Source organism: Chrysochloris asiatica, unplaced genomic scaffold, assembly GCF_000296735.1.
Source record: "Chrysochloris asiatica unplaced genomic scaffold, ChrAsi1.0 scaffold00051, whole genome shotgun sequence".
In the NCBI taxonomy this organism is placed as follows: Eukaryota; Metazoa; Chordata; class Mammalia; order Afrosoricida; family Chrysochloridae; genus Chrysochloris; species Chrysochloris asiatica.
Window position 1 is genome coordinate 19,765,038 of NW_006408569.1, and position 5,911 is coordinate 19,770,948.

A 5,911-nucleotide genomic window follows, 5' to 3' on the forward strand; every position below is an offset into this window, starting at 1 on the left:
AGACAAATGATATGGAAACAAATTCAAATGCTCCGAAAAGGGATGAAGGAAAACAACGAAGAAGTCAGGAAAGTACTACAAGAGCAAACAAATAACATTGATACAGCATTGGACACAATTCAAAACCTGCAAAAAGAGGTCCAGATGATTAATAATAAAATATCAGAAATGGACATTACACTGAAAGGGGAAAGGAGCAGAACAGAAGAGATGATAGCCAAAACTAGCAAGCTGGAAGACAAATCTCGCAATACTGCTAAGATAGAAGAGCAAACAGAAAAAAGATTTAAAATTTTCAAGAGTCTAAGATTCATGCTGGATAACATGAAGAGGACAAACATAAGAATTACTGGCATTCTGGAACAGGAAGAATCACAGAAGTCCACAGAGGGGATAGTTGAAGAAGTTCTGGAAGAAAATTTCCCTAACATCTTGAAAGACGAGATGATAAACATTCAAGAAGCCGAACATACCTCAGGAAGGATAGACCCCAAAATAAAGTCACCAAGACATATAATAATCAAGCTCTCCAAAATCAAAGACAAGGAGAGAATCCTAAAAATGGCCAGGGACAAGAGAAGTGTCACTTACAAAGGCAAGCAAATCACACTAAGCTCTGGCTATTCAGAACAAACCATGTAGGCAAGAAGGCAATGGGGAGACATATACAAAACCCTAAAAGAAAAAAAACTGCCAACCAAGAATCATCTATCCAGCAAAACTATCAATCAAATACCATGGTGCAATCAAAACATCCCAGGATAAACAGAATCTAAGAGATTTTATCAAAACCAATCCAGCACTTCAAAACATCCCAAAGGGAGTTCTTTGGACTGAAAACCAACAAGAACAGACAACAACCAGCGATTGACAGGAGTGGCAACACCACCTGGAACTCAGTCGACAGATAGCAGAGTTCAGAACAGAACAAAACTAAAATAACGAATTCAAAGGAGCTGGGAAGTGGTAGTCTTCCAGTTTGGTGCGGCAGCCAGAGAAGCCAGGTGGGGTACACTCCGGTGAGAGGGGAGGGGGATCTCATGAAGGAAGAGCTCATAGAGTAAATCCAGAGATCTGGATCTAATATAAAATTCAGGATTGCAGTCTCTCGAACTCACATGCATGAAAAAAATCACGCTACGAAGGAAAATACGGGCATTTTAGGAATCTGGAATCTGGACCTTATTGGCGATTACCTCGCCACGGCAGTTTAGAGAGTGGGGCTAGAGCTAGCCCGGTTCGGAAAACAGTATTTCCAGCAAAAAGGGAAAAGGAGACAGAAAACCAGGGGAAACTACACACCTCTCCCTCTTGCTCTCCCTGTTCCAACATTAGTTCTCAGCCTGGGCATCAGGCAGGACAATTTTCCCACGGTACAGAGAGAGGGAGCTGGGCAGCAACTTATGACTTCACTGGCAGGCCCAAATCTGAGGCCATGTATCTGAGTCGGGGGTGGAGCACCTCACCTTCCTTCCAGGTAGCAGCTTGGAATTTCCAGCTATTTTGCTAGCAACCTACACCTGCTGAGCTTGCCAAAGCGGTCAATACAAAGCAATTTGCAAAACCAAAACCTCAGCTTAATAGGACTCAACCATCGCAAGGTTTGCACTGTGAATAGGCAGAGTCAAAAATAGTGGATGATCTTTCTCCCATTAACTCCCCAATATACATCTACCCACCTATACGGTAGTGGCTAGAGGAGAGGCCTGAAAGAGGGGTCGCCCCCACCCCCAGCTGGAGGCTTCTATGTGCACACACACTGATGGAATAGCATGGGAAAGGTGACCAAAGCCACCTCTGCTCCAAAGTGGTGATTTTTGTCTATGTGTCTATATTACTTCTGCTTTTGGTTCTTTTGATCAACTAAAAGAACCTGGAGGTGGGAGCTTTTCCTCCCTACATCACCTAAGAAGAGGCAGCAATCGTGGCCATATAGCCAAGCTATAAGAATACACCATAATACTCTACCCCTGAGACAAGACCTAACAACACCTGCTACACATTACATGAGATAAGGGAAGCCTATCTCCTGATCATATTAATAATAATAATAAAATAATAACAATCATGACGAATAAGAAACAACAAACCTTATCGAAACACATCCAAAAACAGAAGAGAGCAGCTGATGCAAATGAGCTGGTGACAGACAATGGCTTTATAGAGGAGGAGGAGCGGGTTCTGGATATGCCTGAGAGGGAATTCAGAAGAATGATATGGAAACAAGTTCAAATACTCTGAAAAGGGGTCGAAGAATATAAGGAGGAAGTAAGGAAAGTATTGCAGGAATAATCAAATAGGATTGACACAGCATTGGAAACAATTCAAAACCTGCAAAAAGATGTCCAAATGATCAATAATAAGATATCAGAAATGGACAATAGGCTGAAAGGGGAAAGGAGCTGACTAGAAGAGATGGAAGTCATAACTAGGGAACTAGAAGACAAATCTCTCAATACTGCCAAGATAGAAGAGCAAGCAGCTAAAGGGATAAAACAATTTGAAGAGCATCTAAGATTCATGCTGGATAACATAAAGAGGAATAATGTAAGAATTATTGGCATTCCGGGACAAGAAGAATAAGAGAAGTCCACAGAGGAGATAGTTGAAGAGCTTCTGGAAGAAAATTTCCCTAACATCTTGAAAGATGAGAAGATAAACATTCAAGAAGCCCAACGTACCCCAGGAAGGATAGACCCCAAAAGAAAGTCTCCAAGACATATAATAATCAAGGTCTCCAAAATCACAGACAAGGAAAGAATACTAAAAGCGGCCAGGGAGAAGAGAAATATAACTTATAAAGGCAAGCAAATCACACTAAGCTCTGACTATTCAGAACAAACCAGGCAGGCAAGAAGGCAATGGGGAGGAGTCGTGCAGCTGCCACCCCCTCTCTCCTGTGGACCAGGGAGCTGGAGAAAAACTGCCACTGGATGACCAGTATCCCCTGTAGTTGATAATGTTGGATACCAACTGTGCCACTTTCGTTGGTGTGCAGTTGTTACAAACAAATAGGATGAAAGTTCTTCAACTCCAGATTATGAAAATGGTACTTAGAAAACTGAAAACTATCTAAATGATTGTCTTTGGTTGGGCCGAGTTCTTAGCGAGCAGAAGCCTTGGCCAGGGTCTGCTGTGGACTCTTGGAGAGCACATAGCCCACTTCCTGGGGACGAGAGGCACCACAACCATGGGCAACTCTTGTATCTGCTGAGATGACAGTGGGGCAGACAACAGTGTTGACACCCAGCAGTAACAGTCTGAGAGCAGTGTAGTGCCTGCTGCTGACACGAGGAGCCACCCCCGGGACCCTGTTTGGCCACCAAGGAGGGGTCGAGGACCACATGAGCCGAGGAGAAAGAAACAAAATGTAGATGGGCTGGTGCTAGACACACTGACAGTAATACGGACTCTTGTAGATAATGATCAGGAACCTCCCTACTCAATGATTACATTGCATGAAATGGCAGAAACAGATGAAGGATAGTTGGATGTTGTGTAGTCTTTAATTAGAGTTATTCCATTGGAAGATCCATTGGGACCAGCTGTTATTACATTGTTACTAGATGAATGTCCATTGCCCACTAAAGAAGTACTCCAGAAATTGACTGAAATTCTCAATTTAAATGGAGAAGTAGTTTGCCAGGACTCAGGCCAGCCTGCCAAGCACAGGAATACATCTGCAGTCCTGGGCTGCTTAGCTGAAAAGCCAGCAGGTCCTGCAAGTATCAGTTTACTTAGCCCAGGAATACTGGAATATTTGCTACAGTGTCTGAAGTCCCAGTCCCACCCCACGGTCATGATCTTTGCACTCATTGCACTGGAAAAGTTTGCACAGACAAGTGAAAATAAATTGACTATCTCTGAATCTAGTATCAGTAACCGGCTTGTCACATTGGAGTCCTGGAGTCCTAATTGTCTGAAACGCCAAGTTGGTTTCTGTGCCCAGTGGAGCTTAGACAATCTCTTTTTAAAAGAAGGTAGGCAGCTGGCCTATGAGAAAGTGGACTTGAATAACATTAGGGCTATGTTGAATAGCAACGATGTCAGCGAGTACCTGAAGATCTCACCTCATGGCTTAGAGGCTTGCTGTGATGCCTCCTCCTTTGAAAGTGTGCGTTGCACCTTTTGTATGGATGCTGGGGTGTGGCACTACGAAGTGACAGTGATCACCTCTGGTGTCATGCAGACAGGCTGGGCCACTCGAGACAGAAAATTCCTCAATCACGAAGGCTATGGCATTGGGAACAATGACTACTCCTGTGCATATGATGGCTGCCGGCAGCTGATCTGGTACAATGCCAGAAGTAAGCCTCACCTACATCCGTGATGGAAAGAAGGAGACACTGTGGGATTTCTCTTAGACTTGAATGAAAAGCAAATGATATTCTTTTTGAATGGGAACCAGATGCTTCCTGAGAAGCAAGTCTTTTCATCTACTGTATCTGGATTTTTTGTTGCAGCTAGTTTCATGTCATATCAACAATGTGGGTTCAATTTTGGAGCAAAACCATTCAAATACCCACCATCTATGAAGTTTAGCACCTTTAATGACTACGCCTTCCTAACAGCTGAAGAAAAAATAATTTTGCCAAGGCACAGGCGCCTTGCTCTGCTGAAGGTCAGTATCCAGGAAAACTGTTCCTCCCTGTGTTGCGATGAGGTCGCAGACACACAACTGAAGCAATGTGGACACAGTGACCTATGCATGGACTGTGCCTTGCAGCTGGAGACCTGCCCATTGTGTCAAAAAAAAAAAAAAAATAGAGTCTAGAGTCAGACAGATTTCTCATATTTCATGACACACGTGAAAAAGTATCAAGGACTTGTTTCTACTCAATTCCAGCCAATGTTGAAAAGAAAAACAAACAAACAGCATCTCGAATCAGTCATATGCACATTGAAACTTATAGCCATGGCCAGAGTTTATGCTAAAATGGTAATTTGTCAAAGACAAAATTCTCTTAGAATCTAACACAACTTGCCAGCCCTGAGAAATTTCGTTTTAGGCCAAGGAAAGCTGAATGCTACCAGCTAGGCCGGTCATTCTTCCATGAAATCCACAGGAAACAGTGCCCTCTTGAGTGCTGAAACCACACCAGAGTTCTCCATGCTGGCTCCATTTGATTGTTTAACACAGGATGCTTTGCCTCATAGTTTGAGGTTTTTATTTTGGGCAGAAATCATTAGAAAAGTAAATGACGACGTTTCTGGGGTAAGCATAACTTCCCAGTGGAAGAGAGACACTGGTGTGTTACGTGTGGATGTTGTACTGCAAAGACTTGAATCTATGAAATGAGAATTACCCAGGTCCATACTTCCGGCAACATGGAAGACCTCAAAGAAGGTGCACAGACTGTAGAAACAAACCCAATTTTTTTTTGTATTTCAGTGATTCCAAAGAAAATTCTAGTTTTTTTTTAATGGCAGAAAATTGGTGGTATTTTCATATTCATGGTGTTTCTATCCAATTTCAGTACCCACATTTTATGAGGGAAAAAATGTTTTAACAATGCGGGAGGAATTCCAACATTAATTGTAATGTTAGACTGAAGAAAATTTTGTATTTTAGGGTATTTTTAAAGTACCATCGAATCAGGTTTTTTGTTTTAAAAAAATTTTTTTAAATCAGTATTGTTTCTGGAAGTAATATACTTTAAAACTCTTGAACTAATAGTCTCAAAAACTCTAGAGGACAGTCTGAGAACACATCACTATTGTTTTCAATAAATACATGTTTTTAAATAGTAAGCTCAATCATTGATTATTGACTATGTCTTCATCAAAAGTGTTAATTAATCCCTCTCAGGGTCTCTGAGACCTTCAAGAGTTTGGTTTTTTTTCTCCGAGAAAATTGGAAGATAGACTTGTAAATTCATAGAACTTATTTTATAATGGTGTACCTCAGTAG

At 41.9% G+C, this 5,911-nt stretch overlaps 1 pseudogene; it reads left to right on the top strand.

Moving 5' to 3' along the window:
* The first annotated feature begins 3,076 nt into the window (after positions 1-3,076).
* Positions 3,077-4,802, top strand: LOC102837324 (annotated as a pseudogene).
* The last annotated feature ends 1,109 nt before the right edge of the window (positions 4,803-5,911 follow it).